Here is a 20,590-nt window from a genome sequence, read left to right on the forward strand (position 1 = left end):
GTGCTGGTGGTTTATAGTCCACACGTGGTACAGCTTAACCAGTTCTTAGATTTATTGAATCAGGCAGAAAGACAAGTAGCATATAACACATGGATATCATAGGTGTAACAGTGGTATGCAGAATATATAAGTAACGGCAGCCCGGATCTTTGGGTGTTGCTGGGCGTTGTAATGTGCTGGACGTGACTACAGTAAATACACCAGCAGAGGATAGCACTGGTGCCCAATTCACTGTAGGAACATCTCAAGGATGATCAGTGGAAACAGGATGCGTCTGAGCTCAATTTTGAGCTTCATGGCAAAGGCCGTGAATACTTATGTACATGTGATTTCTTAGTGTTTTTTATTTTTTTATTAAATTTGCAAAAATTACACGTTGTCATTATGGGGTATTGTGTGTAGAATTTTGAGGACAAAAATGAATTTATTCCATTTTGGAATAAGGATGTAACATAACAAAATGTGGAAAAAGTTAAGCGTTATGAATACTTTCCGGATGCACTGTATTTTATAATTGTAAAGGTGCATACACACGTAACGATTTTTTTAACGAATTGTCGTTAACGACGTCGTTATCGTTCAATTGTTCAAAAAATCGTTCAGTTTCTGAGTGATAACGATGAACGATAATCGTTCAAGCTCGCTCCTGTTTATAGTTGGTAGTCATCATTCATCGTCCATTTCAGACTGTCCAACATAACGATTTCATCGTCCATTTCAGACTGTCCAACATAACAATTTTCATTAAGTGAAGGAACATATTTCATGCATCGTTGTAAAAATCGTTCATTACACTTCAAAAAATCTTTCACTTTTTCAAAAGCTGACAGAAAATCTGACAGAAAATCTTTGGTTACAAAATCGTTACGTTAGTATGCACCTTAACACTACACAGAAACAGCAGTCTTAAGGTGCCCACACACATAGCGACATTTTACACGATTTGGCCGATTTCAACGAATCATGATGATGAATCGGGTAAAAAAAGTACAAATCGTGAGTTTATACACACGAGCACGATGCCGATGCGCGTCCCCGCTCGTCGTATATCGCATCTTCTGATCTGCCGTGCTGTAGGGTAGATTAGCCAACCATGAACATGATGGAAGCCGATCGTGAGGGGTTTTTCCTCATGATGAATCGTACGATTCATCACACAATGCGGAATTTGACTGACAGAAGCCTGGACACGCCCGATCGCCATCTTGTGCAGCATCGTGTATGGAGCAAGACAGTCGCACATTGAGGATCCTGCACACTGGATTCTTGTTTTGGAAAATTTTTGGTGAGTATTGGTACAGTTTAAATATAACCACACTGACCACCAATATGTGCTCCCACTGCCCACCAATGTGTTCCCCCAGGTAAAAAATGCATGACCCAGCCACAGCCCACCGTATTGAGGCGGGCGGTGGCTGGGTCATGCATTAAGCTCCCACTGCCCACCAATGTGTGCCCCCAGGTAATAAATGCATGACCCAGCCACCGCTCGCTGTATTGAGGCGGGCGGTGGCTGGGTCATGCATTAAGCTCCCACTGCCCACCAATGTGTGCCCCCAGGTAATAAATGCATGTCCCAGCCGCCGCCCGGCGTATTGAGACGGGCGGTGGCTGGGTCATGCATTAAGCTCCCACTGCCCACCAATGTGTGCCCCCAGGTAATAAATGCATGACCCAGCCACCGCCCGGCGTATTGAGGCGGGCAGTGGCTGGGTCATGCATTAAGCTCCCCCACTGCCCACCAATGTGTGTAATACATCAAAAAAATAAATAAATAAACACGTATTTTACAAAAAAATCACCATACATTACATTTAAAAACACACATTATTTAAAGCTAGGGGTCTTCTACCTTTCGGTCTCCAGCTGTTGTGGAACTACAGATCCCAGGATGACCTGCCACCCACCTCTGAAACTGTTTTTAGGGTATCCTGGGATCTGTAGTTCTACCACAACGACAGGCCCAAAGGTGGAAAACCCATACTGTCAAACAAAGAAAAACATTATATTACCAAGCAATAAACACATAACATTCCTGTAAAAGAAAACATGATTAGAATACCATAACAAACCTTTAAAAAAGAAAATATTAAAACATTAAAAATGTGAACTATAACAACATTACATTTAACAAAACTATATACACAAATATTTAAATGTCCTTTTTTTTCTTATTCATAGATACTGTCCATGGATTCTGAACGTGAATTCGTTACAGGATTCATTGAAATCCTGCACTCGAAAGACTGTCTGTGGAAGATCAGTTCTCGGAAGTACCACAATAAGTCGCACAAGTTGGCTGCACTAGAGGAACTTTTGGTGTATACGAAAAAATACATATCTGATGCAGACCTGAAAACTGTACGGCAAAAGATTCAAAATCTCAGGACAGTGTACATCAAAGAAAAAAAGAAGGTGGATGACTCAAAAAGATCAGGAGCGGCTACAGATGAAATATATACTCCTGCGCTTTGGTACTACCAAATGATGTCATTCATCAGTGAACAAGAGCCTCAAAGGGAATCAATCATCTTGATGTCTGAGCGTGAGGGAGATGAGGAGGTTGCAGAAGTCTTGGTAAGTAGTGACACAGTTTAAACCAAAATCCTTAATGTTTTTGTTGTTAAATCCCAAATGTCCAATTTAGTCAGTAGTTCACAGACAGTCCTCCTGCCATGGTACAGCACCTGGTCCATTGAAATAGGTCATGTACTCCTCCCTCACTTCTTTGGCACGTGCGGTGGATGTTGTTGTAGTTGGTGGTGCAGACACAGATGTCAAATGTTCAATGTCCTCCAGGAGTCCTACATCTTCTAGTCTAGCTGGGACTGGTCCTCGTTGAGTAGATTTTCTTCGCAGAAAGTTGTGCAGCACACAGCACACCATCACGACCGAGTCTATCTTCTCCACATGTAGATTGATGGTGGTGTGGAAAATGCGGAAGCGGTTGCTCATTATTCCAAATGCATTTTCCACAATGCGCCGTGCCCGGGATAGACGGTAGTTGTATATCCTTTTCTCTCTGGTCAGGCCCCTGTGTGCAAATGGCTGCATCACATGTTCATGTAATGCAAAAGCCATGTCTGCAATGAAAACGTAATTTAGGCCGTGCTTTGTCTGGTCCTGGGAGGGCAGGTTGAGGGTTTTGTTGGCGAGTCTCTGGTAGAAAGCCGTCTTTTTGAAGGACCCACCATCCGAAGCACGTCCATTCTTGCCGACATCCACAAACAGAAATTCGTAGTTGGCATTCACCACTGCCATGAGAACAATGCTGAAGAATCCTTTGTAGTTGTAGTAGTATGATTCGGTGTTGGCAGGTGGGTTGATGCGGATGTGTTTCCCATCGATGGCTCCTCCGCAGTTAGGGAAATTCCAACGTTGTTCAAAATCTTCCGCGATGCTGGTCCACTCCTCCACGGTGTTAGGAAACTGTAAAAATAGTAAAAAAGGGGTTAAAACATGACTAATATTTTTTATATCTTTTTTTTCCCTATATAGACTCCCACCCAAGACCCTGATTTAGCATCCACACCGGACCTCAGTCTGCTCGGTGGTGACAGTGATCCGGAGAATACCACACAAGTGGAAACTCAACTTCCACCTGGACCCTCATCTTCTCAACAACCCCAAAAAAAACAAGGGAGAAAGGAGAATCTTACTGAACGTGAGGACCATTTTTTTCAAAACGCAGAACGGCTGCTGCAGAAACCCCCAGATGCAATAGATGATTTCACAGCTCATGTGAACAGCACATTGAGAAATCTGGATACAGATATCCAAAGAAATTTTTTAAGGTTAAACTACGACCTGTTGAGTCGCTGTATGAGCAAAAATATCTCAAATTCTACATACATTGCAGATCCAATGCTATTTTTCCCTGCCCCAAATAGGTATGTCTGCCCCCCCCTGCCCAGTTAGAAATTACTCCCCCACCAAGCACCCAAGCACCAGCACCACCTTGTATAATGCTCTGCTGGATGCAGCAGATGAGTCGCCCCAATATACAGAGATGTAAATTTTTTCTTGCTTTTAATATCACCAAATTTTATGATTTCTAATAGGTGCTTGCTGCATGGGATAGGGTGGTGATGACGCCATTTGGACAAGGTCACTACGCACATGACACAAGTAGACATTGCTGGAAGCCGGGGCCACAATGTGTACTTGTGCCATGTGTGTATTGGCCTGTTCAAACTGGCGTCTGACCCACCCTATCACATACAGCCGGCTACCTATTGGGATTCATAAAATTTGGTGATAATGTTCTTTTGTAAAATTGTAATAAAAAAAGGATATTGCACACAGTTTAGTGCACAATTTCAGTTACCTGCAGGTCAGTGCACATTGTACTAAAATAAGGCAATTTTTTGCTTTATGTTGAGTAAAAAATAAAAATACAAATTTTTCTTTGCACAAGAAACCAATGTGTGGTATTTTTTTTTTAACTTACCTTGCAATAGTGGTACTGTAGCACTTTTACGATGGCTTTGCAGGTCTCCGGAATGATGACGCCCAAGGACTGAGCTGAGATGTGTCCCAAACTTTAGGTCTTCCAGTGACCTTCCTGTAGCCAGGTACCTTAGGGTAACCACCAGTGTCTTCAGCAGGGATTTCCCTCCGCCACCTTGTGTCCTGTCTCTGGATGTGGGGGGTCACCAGATGCAGCAATTCTTGGAAGCTGGCGTCATCCATGCGCAGATAGTTCCGATAGTCGTCCTGGTTGTTCTCCTTGATCTCTATCAGCAGGGACATGTGAAAGCGGGTATCCCTTTGTAGCAGCCACTCCTTGGTCCAGTATGCTCTTGTCCCTTCTTCGCTGGGCCCTCTTCCTAATCTCCTGGACCACAGCTTCAGCGACCAACACTCTATACTGATAGGGACGCATCAGTACAGAATTCAGGAACAGGATAGAATGCAGGTAGGTAGCACACACTTGCAGGTAGAATAAACTTTGTAAAAGGCAAGCCAAATACAAAGAGCACAGTAGCAGTGTACAGGATTCAGCAGGAATACACCTAGCCTCATCTAGTAGCAGAGCAGAATGTACACAGAGTTTAAAGGGTGCCTGCTTTTTATACTCCCTAGATAGCGCCTCCCATTGTTATGGCTATTTAAATTTCCCACCAATAGTCAAGAGCCTGTTTTATGGATGAGGGGGGTGAACCGCGCTCACTGGTATGGTTATAGGGTAAGGGGAGAGGGGTGAGAATGGGGGAAGGGGGGGTATGGGGAGGGAGAGGGATGGTGAAAGGGATGTGCGTGTGTGTAGCTGGGGGGGAGGGGGGGTTGGGGAAGGGTAAGTGCTGCGCTTGTGGTAGGAGTACCTGATCCTACCTGGATATCGGACAAATAATAGGGTGGTGAGGCGCGCTCTTCTGTGGGGAGTGGGAGTGTGTGCTGCGTGTGGGTGTGTACGGAGTGTCTAAAGGAGAGACTGAGTCGGTAAAGTTGGGTCAAAACTCTTTATTTGGGTAAGCACAGTGCTGCTTGAGAATCAATTGACCCTGGGGTGTAAGGGGGTGTGGATAGATGCGTGCACGGGGGGGAAGGTGGGTGGGCCCTTTTAGGGGGCTCCTTACCGTGCAGTTCTCGACCAGCACGGAATCCCTGCTGGACCTTTGGTCAACAGTCTTATCGCCCGGCAAATGTGGTATGGAGGGTGTGGAGGCGGCGTCCCGCACAGTGTGCAACTTACCTACCGGTAGGTGCCTGGTATGGAGTTGCGATATGGGGATGATGGTATTCGGCAGTCTCTGGTTGTTGTGCAGCGTTGTGGTTGTGGACTGTTGTTTCTGTCCTGTAACTCTTGGAGCGGTTATGCCACGTGCTGATGGTGATGGTGGTAGCGTACTTGATGGCAGACTGGAGCTGTCTGCGTAGGCTCAGTGTCTGTACCCGGTAGGGTGGGCGAACTTTGACGGGTTAGCGGCACCTGGGATCGGTGTGCACGCTTTTGCCGAAGTGGAGGTTCCGCGTGTGCCGGCGGGACGACCGAGGGTGGGAGCTTGGTGGGTGCTTCTGGAAGCCGGGTGTGCCTGTACCCGGGTAGAGAGTGAGTTGCGGCGGAGTAGCGGCTCCGTGGTGCGGGAGGCGCGCTGACGGCTGAATCTTGTGCCGCGTGTGTTGGCGGGGCAGACCAGTGTGGAGTCTGGCGGCTGCTCCCGGCTATTGACAGTGCGGTCACTGTGTTGCCGCCCGGATCTTGTGCCGCGTGTGCTGGCGGGGAAGACCGGTGCGGAGTCTGGCGGCTGCTTCCGGCTCCTGGCAGTGAGGTCACTGGGTTGCCGCCGGAAGTGGTGTGTGCACAAGGTGGGGGTGCCGCTCGCCGAAGTTGCTGGCGGCTCCTTGTGCCGCACCACCCTGCGTGCAGCTAGGGGATTGGTAAAGCTGAGCAGGGTGAGGACTTTGTTTAGTAACCGATGGTAGGTGTGGGTTTCTCCACCTGAGCCTGTTTTATTTTTTTTTTAAACTCACGATTTGTTATGGCCAATCTCACGATGCGTACGATCCGATAGATCGTGAGATCGTAAGACAGATTGGGTGTCTTTTTTCCAAAATCGTGATCACGACGGCAAGGGAGCTCCCGTGAAAATTCATGAGGAAATTGGCCATAAAATCGTATCTTGAGGACATTGGTATGTGTAGGGCTTCCAATTCCAGATTCAATAATAAAAAAAGTAGTTTTGTTACATAAAAGTAAAAAAATATAGAAATATACAAAAAAATAAGAATAAAAAAGAAAATGCTTTATTTATAGCATGTATTCCTATGGGCACCAGTAACTAATGCCATTATAAGAGCACAGCAGCAGTACTTAAACATACAGTAATAAATAGGCTTCCCCATGCTTTGCATAAGGAAGCAACACAGAAGTCCCCCTGTGAAGGCTACAACTTGCGATAGGCCGCGATAGCCTTCACCAACAGTGTCTTTGATAAATAGAAGCACTAAATCCTATTAAAACTCCAGTTTTTGCAAGATTTTAGAGCTTTCTGCCTTTCGATTAATAGAACCACTAAAGTTACAAGGTAAAAATAAATGCTCACTAGTTAATCTTACAATATATATTTCCTATTACATAATCACACATACATGCTAGGGTTAATTTTCTGTCAGAATTCAATTAACCACCCAGTATGCTTTCCGAGTTTGGGAGCACCAGGAGTTAGATTGTGCCTTGCCGGGGCGTTTCTAGAGAAGAGGGGGCCTGTGTGCAGTCTCCGACACGGGCCCCCTCCTCTCTGTCCGGTGGCCAGCAGCGCACTAAGCGTCGGAATTATAGACTTTGGGCACTAGAGTGCGCCCACAGTCTATAGAGTATGCGCAGGTCACCGTGAAAATGGCACGGTGGCCATTTTCCCTCTACTGCACGTGCGCAAACGACGGGAAAATGGCCGCGGCGGCCATTTTCCAGTCATTTTTACATCGAGCCAACGTGGGAATCCGGTAAGTAATACTATGGGTGCAGGGTGTGCAGTGCGGGGCCCCCCTGGATCCAGGGGCCTGTGTGCCCTGCACACCCTGCACCCATTATAGATATGCCCCTGGTGCCTTGGTCAGAAATTAAACTCATGACCTCAGGCAGGGACGGTCTGGGACTGCAAATTGGCCCCGTCATTCCTTACTGCCCATTCACCTACAGTAAGCGCACAGAGAAAGAGGCATGGCCATGCCTCATGAGGCGTGACACAAGTCATGGGGGGCATGCCAGTCGAGCACCGTGTCTGGAGGCGTAGCTGCTTGGTCAGGCTGTCGGGTGACCAGACTGGCCCACCAAGCCATTGGCCCTTCTGGCCCTGACCTCAGGGCTGTGAGACAGTACTGCTAACCACGAAATCAAAAGCGCTTATCACTACATATTTGATGCTCAACCACCCAATGACACTGGTCGCCATAAGTAGGAATAATTTTATAACATACTAGGCCAGTAATTGTCCATCAGTACTTTTCAGATTCAATAAAATAAAATATATAAAAACATTTAAAAAAAAACTGAAAAAAAATATTTTATTTTAATAAAGCGTTTTTTTTTCCTGAAGTCACCTATAGCTAATGCCATCCTAGCTGTCCATAATAAAAAGGCTTCTGTATGCTTTGCATGGGGAAGCATTATACTGTAGGTGTTCCCAGGTAAAGGCTGCCACCTACAATAGCCATCACCAGGAGGGTGACCTTTAAAAATAGTCAGAGGCCTTACACCCTTTTAAATCTAACATTTTCACGGAATGTACAGCTTTTTGCCCATAAAAACTAGGTCTGTTTTCTTAACACAGATTTACACATTTGACCATGGAAGCTTTTGTCTACAGACTTGTAACCTTGAGGAAAGCACTGTTTGGTGTTATGGTTACAGCAGAATCACCCAATGTTTAGGTTAGCAGGATATTATGTGAGGGAACACAGTAATAAACTAGCAGCAATGTAGTGCTGCAGGATAAACACTGTACGGCTATTCCCTATCCTAAAGACTGTTGAAGAATCTTGCTGTATTATTGTATATGCTATACAGTACTGTACTGTATATAGTGGCCTATTTTTTTTAATCCAAAAATGTGGTACAGTATATCCTCAAAACTGGCTGTTTTGTACGATTGACACATTTTTGATCTTCCGGAGTATTTACAAAAGGGGTATTGCCTTTCTGATGACAAATTCAGTCCCCGTATGGCGACTGTGAAAATGCCCCATATACAAAGCTCTAAAAAGCTTAGTTTTTTTTTAGCTTTAGCCCTTTAGCTAAGGCTTTATATGGTATTAGCACATTGTATACAAAACAGGAAGATTTTTGCTATTGGTGCAAACAATAATATACTGCAAATATGTGTGTATCTAGCAGATATGAGGATTTTGGGCCCGACTCAGACCCTCTCGCTAGGCTGCATTCGCACGTAGCCTGCTGATGTTTGCAATCTGCGCATGTGTATAAGACGCAGCACGCGTGCACGAACCAGTCCATGCGATCACAAAGCGATTGCCCCTTGTACATAGACAACTCACTAGAATGAGTGACAGGTTGAGCCGTTTTTGGGTGGTGACAGGGGCTGGTCGATGGAAGGGGGAGTGTGGTGGTGCGAACACAGGTGTGTCTGTGCATCTTAACGCCGTTTCAGGGGCGTGCATAATTAAGATGCAGCGTCATAATACACGTCACATGGCTGAATTACACACTGCACTCGCAGTGCTTGCGGTAGGGTATGGTCAGCCACAAGTACTGTGTATGGGTCCAATGTTACTCGATATTGCCGATTGTTTAATACACTTCCTGGAGATGACGTGTGTTACTAAGGGAAAGTGGGCGTCTTGTGACAGGCTGGTGGGCATCTAAATACATACTGCGATCGCAACGGCAAGACATAGTGGGTGTGCTAATGTCTTGCCGTGCGATCGCGGGATTTGCATACTTTGGCAGCTGACGGTTGCATGCGAACGCATCTAGCAAGCGGGTCTGAATCGGGCCCTTTGATCACAGCATTTAAGCTTGCAGCCTATCAAAGGACCCCAATTCTCTGCATGCTCCTTTAATAGAATATATGCTCAACACATCAGTATTTCCTGCTGCCCAATTCTTAAACTGCACTCACTTCTCCAATATTCTTACCTGGAAGCAATGAGAAACCAGAGTGCACGATAGGTGTGAGGTTAAACAATTGACTTGATTTTGTTGTCTGCAGTGAGAGACAATTACCTGCACATAGTGAAATTAATAAAAGGTTCACCGCAAATAGATGTTGTTTGACAATAGGTGGGCAGTAGGACTACTAGTCCCAGGGACACCACTTAACAATGACCCCCACAAACAAATTGGCTCTCCTACCCAGTGGCATAACTAGATTATATGGAGCCCAGGGTAAAATTAAAAATGGAGCCCCCCCCTTATGTGTGTGCGCCGATGGTACACGTGTCAAATAAATGGGCAAGTTCACATGCCACAGGGGGTGTGGCCACTGAAAAAGGTGAGTGTTGAATAGTAGTGCCCCTCTTGCAATGCCCACTGTAGTAGTGCCCATTATGCAATGTCCCCAGTAGCAGTGTCCCATATAGTAGTGGCCTTTATATAGTGCACCCTTATACTGTGCCCCCCTATGCAGTGCCCCTTATACAGTCCCCCTTATGCAGGCCCCCAGTAGTGCCCATTATACAGTACCCCCAGTAGTGATCCCGCTTATGCAGGCCCCCAGTAGTACCCCTTATACAGTGCCCCCAGTAGTGGTCCCCCTTATGAAGGCCCCCAGTAGTGTCCCTTATACAGTGCCCCCAGTAGTTATCCCCCTTATGCTGTGCCCCTTATACAGTGCCTTCCATAGTGCCCCTGCCCAGTAGTGCATAACATACAGACAGACACAAAACACTCACTAAATTACCTGAATCCCCACTCCTGCCACTACTGCCGCTGTCTGCTCCTCTGTCCTCCCGCTCGGTACTATGGGAGAGTCGTCATGACGTCTCTTCCATCACCCACTGCAGGAGACGGAAGTGAGTGATGAGTGAGCTCCATCCCAGCTCTGGCAGTGGACGCAGCAGCCAATGAAAGTCTGTCTGACTCTCATTGGCTACTGAAACACACACATCGCCGCCGGGTAGTACGAGTGATGTGCGTGTTACTGTGTAGTGCCGACCACACTCACTGCAGTCAGCAATACACTGACTGATTTTACCGTACCTGGACCGGTCCCATGGCAGCCAAGGCACAACCCCCGCCCCCCCCATGCGCCGGCAATTCCATGCCGCCAAGGGCACGAGCCCCGGCGGCCCTGCCCTAGTTACGCCAATGCTCTTACCCCATGGCACCTTTTCTTGATCCAGCAGCACAGTGCGCCTGATTCAGTACTGAACGGAATTGCAAAGCTGCATGCAGGCAGCTTTGCAATTCCGTCCTTGCAAGAATGCAAATGCAGCACGCCTACTGCATTTGCGATTCCAGCACTGAAACTGAGGTCGCAGGCTGGGATAACCGTGATGGTGGATGGCGCTGGGCTGTCGGCTAGCTGAGCGAGGCCAGGAAACTGCATCTGTGGACGCAGCCCCCGGCCTTGCCACTCCCGGAAAACGAGCCGACCGTCCCCGCCCTTTAAATGCCTCTGCCTGTCAATCAGGCAGAGGCATAAAAGGGGCTGCGTGCAATCATGCAAAGCCCATTCTGCACATTCACAGAACAGGTCCTGCGCACGAGCAATGCTGGTATTATACAGTGGTATTATCACTTCTTTCTTCGTACTACTGATTCCTCTCCCTATGCAACCAAGCATCTGACTTGCCTTCCTCATTGATTTGTTACAATGTTTGCTTGCCTCTAAGTCAACTGAAATAGTGACTCGTAGATCCCTTTTCTCTTCAGTAGTTTCCAGTACAGTGCCATTAATACTATATTTAGCCTTTGGATTTTTGAGACCCATGTGCATGATCTTGCATATTTTGGCATTAAACTGTAATTGCCACGTTCTTGACCATTCCTCTAGTCTACCTAGATCATCAATCATTTGTTTTACCCCCCTGGTGTGTCTACCCTGTTGCATACCTTTCTGTCATCTGCAAAAAGGCATAGTTTCCCTGCAATGTCACAAATAAAGATATTAAAAAGCACTGGTCCAAGTACAGATCCCTGAAGCACTCCACTGGGAACATTTCCCTCTTGAGACTGCACTCCGTTTACTACAACTCTCTGTTTCCTATTCTGCAGCCATAATCTTATCCATTCAACTATCTTTGTATCCAATCCCATGCTTTCCAGTTTATTTAACAGTCTGCGATGTGGAACAGTATCAAAAGCCTTACTAAAGTCTAGATAAGCTATATCTATGGCCCCCCCTTTAGCAATTCCATGCTGTTTGTGATCCTGCAAATTGCTGGATTTGAGATAATCTACGACTTTCTTTTAAAAGTGTTTCCATCAATTTCCCTACTAATGATGTAAGGCTCACTGGTTGGAAGCTGCTTGCCTCTTCCTTGCTTCCACTTTTGTGCAGTGGGACAACGTTTGCTTTTTTCCAGTCCTCTGGAATTACTCCAGTAGCTAGTGACTGGTTGAATAATTCTGTTAATGGTATTACCTGCACCCCATTAAGCTCATTAAGTATCCTTGGATGTATCCCATCAGGCCCTATTGATTTATCCACTTTCAGTTTTGAGAGTTCTGTTAGGATCTTCTCCTCTGTTCCTACCTCATTTTTCTGATTACACCTGCAACTTAACTGTGGCCCCTTGCCCTCTCTCTCAGTAGTGAATACTGAACAAAAATAATTATTAAGATGATCAGCTATTACATTGTCTCCCTCAACAAGACTCCCTCTTTCTGTCTTTAGTCTTTTTATTCCACCTTTTGTTTTTCTTCTTTCACTTATATACTTAAAAAAAGTTTTGCCCCCTTTACCCACTGACTGTGCCATTTTCTCCTTAGCTTTTGCCTTTGCACATCTGATTACTTTCTTAGCCTCCTTCTGTTTTACAAGATACACCTCTTTGTCTTCATTATTTTGCGTCTGCTTGTATTTCCTAAAGGCCATCTTTTTTGCATTCACAATACTTGCTACCTCTTTCCCAAACCACACTGGCTTCCTTTTCCTTGTGGTTTTCCTAACCCTTTTGATACAAAGGTCTGTTGCCTTTAATATTGCACTTTTTAAATTTTCCCACCTCTCCTGCACTCCTTTCAAGTTCCTTCACTCTGCCAAAGATTCGCTTATACATCTTCCCATCCCTGCAAAATCAGCCTTCCTAAAATCTAATACCTTTGTTTTTGTATGGGGTGAGTCAATATCTGTCTTTATTCTGAACCATACTGCTTGATGATCACTGGATCCCAAGTTTTCACCCACTTTTACATCAGATATTCTGTCTCCATTTGTAAGTATTAAGTCTAATATTGCGTCTTTCCGAGTGGGCTCCCTCACCAATTGCTGGAGGGAGGCTCCGTGGTTACCTGTATTTTACCAAATTCAATCTATAATACTTCTACTTACACATATGGCTATTAACCACGCTACACCAACATACATATTTTCACTTAACTCAAATTATCTCCCAGCTTGAACCCTCTGCTCTGCACAAGATCTGCGTCTCACTTTTACACTTTTATCTGCCTCCATTCATGGTTATAAGACTTTTTGCGGGCTGCTCCCAGTCTGTAGAATGCATTTCCATGCACAAGACTTTCCTCTAGTCTCCAAACCTTCAAGCGTTCCCTGAAAACTTACCTCTTCAGGCAAGCTTATCAAATTTCAGGACCACCTATGTAACCTCCGTAAACTATTCTAATGATCTCACATAACTTTATAGATTTTCTCTTTCTATACTCACTCATCCTGCTGACACTATTATTATTAAAATTATTATTATTATTATCCTTTATTTATACTTTACATATTTACTATTTCTAAATACTTACACATCCCATTGACCCTAGGCCAAAATTGCTGTGTGACTGGATCATGCCCACCAAGAACCTCTGTAGTCTCTCTTGACCAATATGCAAAATATAGCGCTTTTGTATCAATGCCTATTTCCCTATAAATTGTAAGCTTGCAAGCAGGGTCTTCTTACCTCTTTGTCTGTCTGTTATTGCCCAGTCTTATTTTATTACTCTTTTGCTCCCTATTGTAAAGCACATCAGAATGTGCTGGCACTATAAAGTATAAGTAAGCTTGCCATAATATCCGTTTAATCTGGGGCACATATGAATTAACAGGTTCTGTGGTTGGCTAAATTCAAAACTCGACTTGGACCTGATTTAATTAGCAACAGAATCTGTGTATATCAAAGGTGTCCCAGATTAAAGGGCTAATATATATATATATATATATATATATATATTAGAGATGTGCGGGTCCGCATTTAGGGGTTCCTAGTCCAACCAAGGGATTCACTACGGATCGCTATTGTGATCGCCCCTGTAACAACGTTCAAACGCACTTGCACTCCTGCGTTTCACCGACCCCCCCCGTCACCACCCCCAAATGGTCACTTCCTGTCAATCACTATGTGATGGGTCTGCGTGGTCACTGTGATCGCAGTGGAGCCTTCGCGCACTGTGATGCATACACAACAATTGGCCGTCTGCATGCGTAATCGGGGCCATCTGTATGCAATGAATCAGACCCCAAGTCCGAGTTCAGAATCAGTTTGGGGTACCGAGTTCCTGGTTTGGGTTATGGATTGCATGCTAACAAGTCAAAATTCCGTAATTTTAGATTTTTTTAAAAAAAAATACAGATCCAAAACCAAAACACGAAGATGAATACAGATCCAAAACCACATATATACAGTATATATTATATATACAGTCAGGTGCATAAATATTGGGACATTGACATACTTTTCATATTTTGGCCTCTATTCACCACCACAATGGCTTTGAAATGAAACAAACAAGATGTGCTTTAACTGCAGACTTTCAGATTTAATTTGAGGGTAATTACATCCAAATCAGGTGAACGGTGTAGGAATGTAGGCGCTGCTGTTGTCCATAGGGGCTGGCTGGACTGTGTTGTGCTGCTGTTGTCGTTGTGCAGTCAGTTGTCCATAGGGGCTGTGTCCACTCCAGAAGTCTATAGGGGCTGGCTGGGCTGTGTTGTTCAGTGTCCCATAAAGGCTGTAGTCCTAAAGGGGTGCTGTAGTGTTGTCCAGGGGGTGATCTGTCCATCAGGGGTGCTCCTCCCAAGTGCAAAAAAACCATTTATTTCTGTGTGTGTGAATTGTGTGCACTGCAGCTGCACGTGCATCAACAAAGGAGCAGCGCCAAGTGTGCGCCTGTGTCATAAGTCTCTTAAAGGGTCATGTAACCCCCAAAGTGCACTTAAAAAAAAATAAGAAATTCCTCTTTTCTGTGTTGTAAATTGTGTGCGCTGTAGCTGCACGTGCATCAACAAAGGAGCAGCGCCAAGCATGCGCCTGTTTCATAAGTCTGTTAAAAGGTGGTGTAACCCCCAAAGTGCACTCCCAAAAAATTAAAAAATTCTTCTTTTCTGTGTTGTGAATTGTGTGCGCTGTAGCCGCATGTGCATCAACAAAGGAGCAGCACCAAGTGTGCGCCTGTCATAAGTCTGTTAAACGTTGGTGTAACCCCCAAAGTGCACTCCCAAAAAATAAAAAATTCTTCTTTTCTGTGTTTGTGTGCACCTTAGCCGCACGTATACATCAATATAACATAAATGGAGGACAAAACTTTGTCTGATAAAAATAAAATAGGGAAAGAACAAGAACCACTTTCTACTAGTGCTGAAGCTGCTGCCACTAGTCATGACATAGATGATAAAATGCCATCAACGTCGTCTGCCAAGGTCGTTGCCCAATGTCATAGTAGAGGGCATATAAAATCCCGAATTACAAAGTTCAGGAAAATGACCTTAAAAAAAAACATTTAAATCATCTGAGGAGAAACGTAAACTTGCCAATATGCCATTTACGACATGGAGTAGCAAGGAACAGCTAAGGTCTTTCCCTATGTTCATGACTAGTGGTTCAGCTTCACATGACGATGGAAGCCCTCCTCCGGCTACAAACGAGTTAAGCTGGCAAAAGCACAGCAAAGAACTGTGCGTTCTAAGAAGATATCACAATCCCCAAGGAGAGTCCAAGTGTGGTGGCGGTTGCGATGCCTGACCTTCCCAGCACTGGACGGGAAGAGGTGGCTCTTTCAACCATTTGCACGCCCTCTGCAAGTGCTGAAAGGAGCACCCACAGTCTACTTGCTGATATGCAAATTGAAGATGTCACTGTTGAAGTACAACAGGATGAGGATACTGGTGTAGCTGGCGCTGAGGAGGAAGTTGGCGAGGAGGATTCTGATGGTGATGTGGAAACAGTTGTCCGTGGGATGTAAAAGCCGATCACGGTCATGCCTGGGCAGAAGACCAAACATTCCACCTCTTTGGTCTGGCAATATTTCTATCCAAATCCGGACAACAACTGTCTTGCCATATGTACCATATGTAAGGTGAAATAAGTAGGGGTAGGGACGTTAACCACCTAGGAACATCCTCCCTTATACGTCACCTGCAGCGCGTTCATAAAAAGTTACTGTCAAGTTCAGAAACTTTGGCTAAGACCATAAGCAGTCCAGGGACACCTAAATCCCTTTGTCCTGTTGTATCCAAGTGCCTGCAAACCACACTGTCAACTCCCTCCTCGTCAATTTCCTCCGTATTCAGGATCGGAAGTAGTCCTGCAGGCCATGTCACTAGCATGACTGACTCTCCTATCCAGGATTCCTCCGGAGGATCCTGCATTGCTATGCCTACTGTTACGGCTGCTGCTGTTGCTGCTGGGAGTCGTTCATCATCCCAGAGAGGAAGTAGGAACGCTACTACTTTTACTAAACAATTGACCCTCCAACAGTCCTTAGCGAGGAGGATGAAGTACGACAGCAGTCATCCTGAAGCAAAACGGATAACTGAGGCCTTGACTGCTATGTTGGTGTTAGACGTGCATCCGGTATCCGCCATTGGTGCAGTGGGATTTAGACAATTGATGGAGGTAGTGTGTCCCTGGTACCAAATCCCATCTAGATTCCACTTCACTATGCAGGCGATACCAAGAATGTACAGAAACATCGGAAAAAGTGTCCTCAGTGTCCTAAAAAATTTGGTTGTACCCAATGTCCACTTAACCACGGACATGTGGTTAAGTGGACATTGGGACAGGTCAGACTAAGGACTATATGACTATGACAGCCCACTGGGTAGATGTATCACCTTACGCAGCAACAACAGCAGCGTCACCAGTAGCTCAGAAATGCCAGCTCATTCCAAGGCAGGCTACGCTGTGTATCACCGGTTTCAGTAAGAGGCACACTGCCGACAACCTCTTAGAGAAATTGAGAGAAATCATCGCCCAGTGGCTTACCCCACTTAGACTCTCCTGGGGATTTGTGATATCTGACAACGCCACCAATATTGTGCGGGCAGTACATCTGGGCAAATTCCAGCACGTCCCATGTTTTGCTCACACAATAAATTTGGTGGTGCAGAATTTTCAGTGGCATGCAGGAGACGCTTTTGGTGGCCCGGAACATTTCTAGCCACTTTCGCCATTCAGCGACTGCTAGCTAAAGACTGGAGCGCCAGCAAACACTCTTGAACCTGAAGCAAGAGGTTGTGATGCGTTGGAACTCAACCCTCTATATGCTTCAGAGGATGGAGGAGCAGCAAAAGGCCATTCAAGCCTATACATCCACCTATGACATAGGCAAAGAGGGGGTATGCACCTGACTTAAGCACAGTGGAGAATGATTTCCGTGTTGTGCAAGGTTCTCCAGCCCTTCGAACTTGCCACATGTGAAGTCAGTTCAGACACTGTCAGGTCATTCCCCTCATCAGGCTTTTGCAGAAGCAGCTGGAGAAAGTGAAGGAGGAGCTAAGATGGAGAGATTCCGCTCGGCATGTGGGACTTGTGGATGAAGCCCTTCATTCGCTTTGCCAGGATTCGAGGGTGGTCAATCTGTTGAAATCAGACCACTACATTTTGGCCACCATGCTTGATCCTAGGTTTAAAGCCTATGTGGTGTATCTCTTTCCGGCCGATACAAGCCTGCTGAGGTGCAAAGACCAGCTGGTGAAAACACTGTCAGCTGAAGCAGAACGTGACATGTCAACATCTCCTTCTTCATTTTCTCCCGCAACTGGGGCTGCCAAGAAACAACTTAGGTATCCTAAGCAATCCGCTGGCGGTGATGCAGGGCAGGCAGGACCAAGTTTGGACATCTGGTCCGGACTGAAGGACCTGGCAACAATTTCTGACATGTCTACTGTCACTGCATATGATACTGTCACCATTGACAGAATGGTGGAGGATTACATCGGTGACAGCATCCAAGTAGGTATGTCAGACAGTCTGTTCCTGTACTGGCAGGTAAAAGAGGCAATTTGGTGGCCCTTGTACAAACTGGCTCTATTTTACCTGAGTTGCCCCCCCCCCCCCAGTGTGTACTCCGAAAGAGTGTTTAGTACAGCCGGGAATCTTGTCAGCGAAAGCCGTAGTAGCTTGCTTCCAGAAAATGTGGAGAAGATGATGTTCATCAAAATGAATTATCAATTCTTCCAGGGAGACCAGCCTCCAGAACGTACAGAGGGACCTGTGGTGGTGGATTCCAGCGGGGACGAATTAATACTCTGTGAGGATGAGGATGTACACAACACCGAAGAGGGTGAGGAATCGGTGGATGAGGAGGATGAGGACGACAACTTGCCTCTGTAGAGCCAGTTTGTGCAGGGACAGATTAATTGCCAGCTTGTTTTGTGGGGGCCCAAACGAACCAATCATTTCAGCCACAGTTGTGTGGCAGACCCTGGCGCTGAAATGATTGGTTTGTTAAAGTGTGCATGTCCTGTTTATACAACATAAGGGTGGGTCGGAGGGCCCAAGGACAATTCCATCTTGCACCTCTTTTTTTTCTTTGCATTATGTACTGTTTGGGGCCTAGTTTTTCAAAGTGCCATCCTGTCTGCCACTGCAGTGTCACTCCTAGATGGGCCACGTGTTTGTTCCGCCCACTTGTGTCGCTTAGCATAGTCATCCAGCTACCTCGGTGCAACCTTTTGGACTAAAAACAATATTGTGAGGTGTGAGGTGTTCAGAATAGGCTGGAAATTAGTGGAAATTAATGTTATTGATGTTAATAATAGCATAGGAGCAGAAAAACCCACAAATTGCCTGCGATTAATGCCCGGGTCAAAAAACATCCCTTTGTGCTTCAGATTTACGCTAATAATAAATTTTCAGTTATCTTCCCCACAGATCTCCCAGCAGGGGAAGTTGCTGGTTTTAAGTCTGCCAGGCAAAACAGAGTAAAGAAAAGTAAACACACCCCGTGACAGAATTAATTACACATCAGTGAGCCCTGAAGTGATAGCACTGCAGCTGCTACAAAAAGATCCTCCCCAGGGGTCTGTTATATTTTATCCTGATGTTTAGACTCCCTCCCACAGCTGAAGGACCTTGAAGCTCATAAAGGATTTCAACTATTCTTATCCTTGTCAGTTTCCAAGCATATTTCAACTGGAGGCGAAAAAAAAAAAAAAGTTTACTGATAATTCCCACCTATGAAGACATCTTGATTGAATTGCAAGTGATAGTTTACATTTTTAGTAACGATTATATAAATTCTATCCTTTGATGTGTACGTTTACAGTATTTTTGTAATTATTATATTATAGGAAATAAACACACCTTGTTATTATCGTAAGTTTCAGAAACAGTTACATGGGAAGGATTCCCATGTTGTTATTCCGGCTCTGCCCAATAGCAAAATAATACTAGTTTTCTATCTGACTGCCGGGTCGCACCCAGGATTATGTTCATGGCCCAAGTGTTGGACTGGGACATTTAAGGCCCACCAGGGAAATGCAGTGGTAGGGGCCCACGTGACCATCTACTGTGTATGGTGTACTGGTTTATATTAGAGATTTGCGCCGACCCCGTGTTTTGGTTTTGGATCTGGATCTCCCCTGGTTTTGGATCTGGATTGGTTTTGCCAAAACCTCACCTCCGTGTTTTGTTTCCGTGTTTTGGTTTTGGATCTGAATTTTTTCTTAAAAAAATCAAAAAAATTGCTAAAATCACATAAAATGGGCCTATATTTGTTCCTACAGTATTAATAACTTCAATAACATTTATTTCCACTCGTTTCCAGTCAATTTTAACCACCTCACAGCTCACAATATTGATTTGGTCATCTTGTTTAGGCCGAAAATTTGCACCAAGATAGCTGGCTGACTAAACACATGGCAGTTCAACTTCAAACATGGCACATCAGGAAACACTTTTATTATTCAAGAGAGGCCTGAGGAAGTAGGAGTATGTATGTAGTTGAAGGTAGGGCAGGGACAGGAAGGGTTGATTGCTAGTAAATTTAATTTCGTTTTTTGATTCAAAAGAAAATTTATGAGGGAGAAGGGGAGGGGAGGAGGCATTTACAAAAAAATGTGATACAGTACATTTACATCAGTCCTTGCCACAGAAGAATCCTTGAGCATGGCTGCTGCTGCTGGGAGTGATTTTTCTCATCCCAGAAGGGGACCAGGAAGAGTGCTTTCCAAAAAAACAAAACAATTGACTTAATTAATGCTTTGCAAATCTTCTATAAAGGCATTTCCCAACCTGTACAGGGACATAAAAAAAAAACATAGTGGCCTTCAAACTGCCGTTGTTCCCACTGTCCTCTTCACCATATGAGATATGCGAACAAGCAGAGCAGAGCAGCAAATGCAACATTTCAGATTTAAGGTTTAAGTCTTACGTTGTGTCTTTCTTGGGAATTCTTTCTTGAGCGCCATGCCTGCTTGCTAGGAGTGGATTTTTTTCATCCCAGAAGGGGACCAGGAAGTGTGCTTTCCAAAAATAAATAAACAATTGACTTAAATAATCCTTTACAAACCTTCTGTTCTGTAATGGAATTTCCCAACCTGTACAGGGACATTAAAAAAAACCAGAGTTAGTTAGTGGCCTTCAAATTGCCATTGTTCCCACTGTCCTCTTCTTAGATATGTGAATATGTTAAAAATTAATGTAGAAGGCCAAAAATTGGGTGGACCACACATGGCTGATTGATCAACCATGGTGACTGGATTAGTGTAATAAGGAAGAGGAGGCTGCAAACTGG

Source organism: Taudactylus pleione, unplaced genomic scaffold, assembly GCF_031769625.1.
Source record: "Taudactylus pleione unplaced genomic scaffold, aTauple2 ptg000615l, whole genome shotgun sequence".
Taxonomy (NCBI): Eukaryota; Metazoa; Chordata; class Amphibia; order Anura; family Myobatrachidae; genus Taudactylus; species Taudactylus pleione.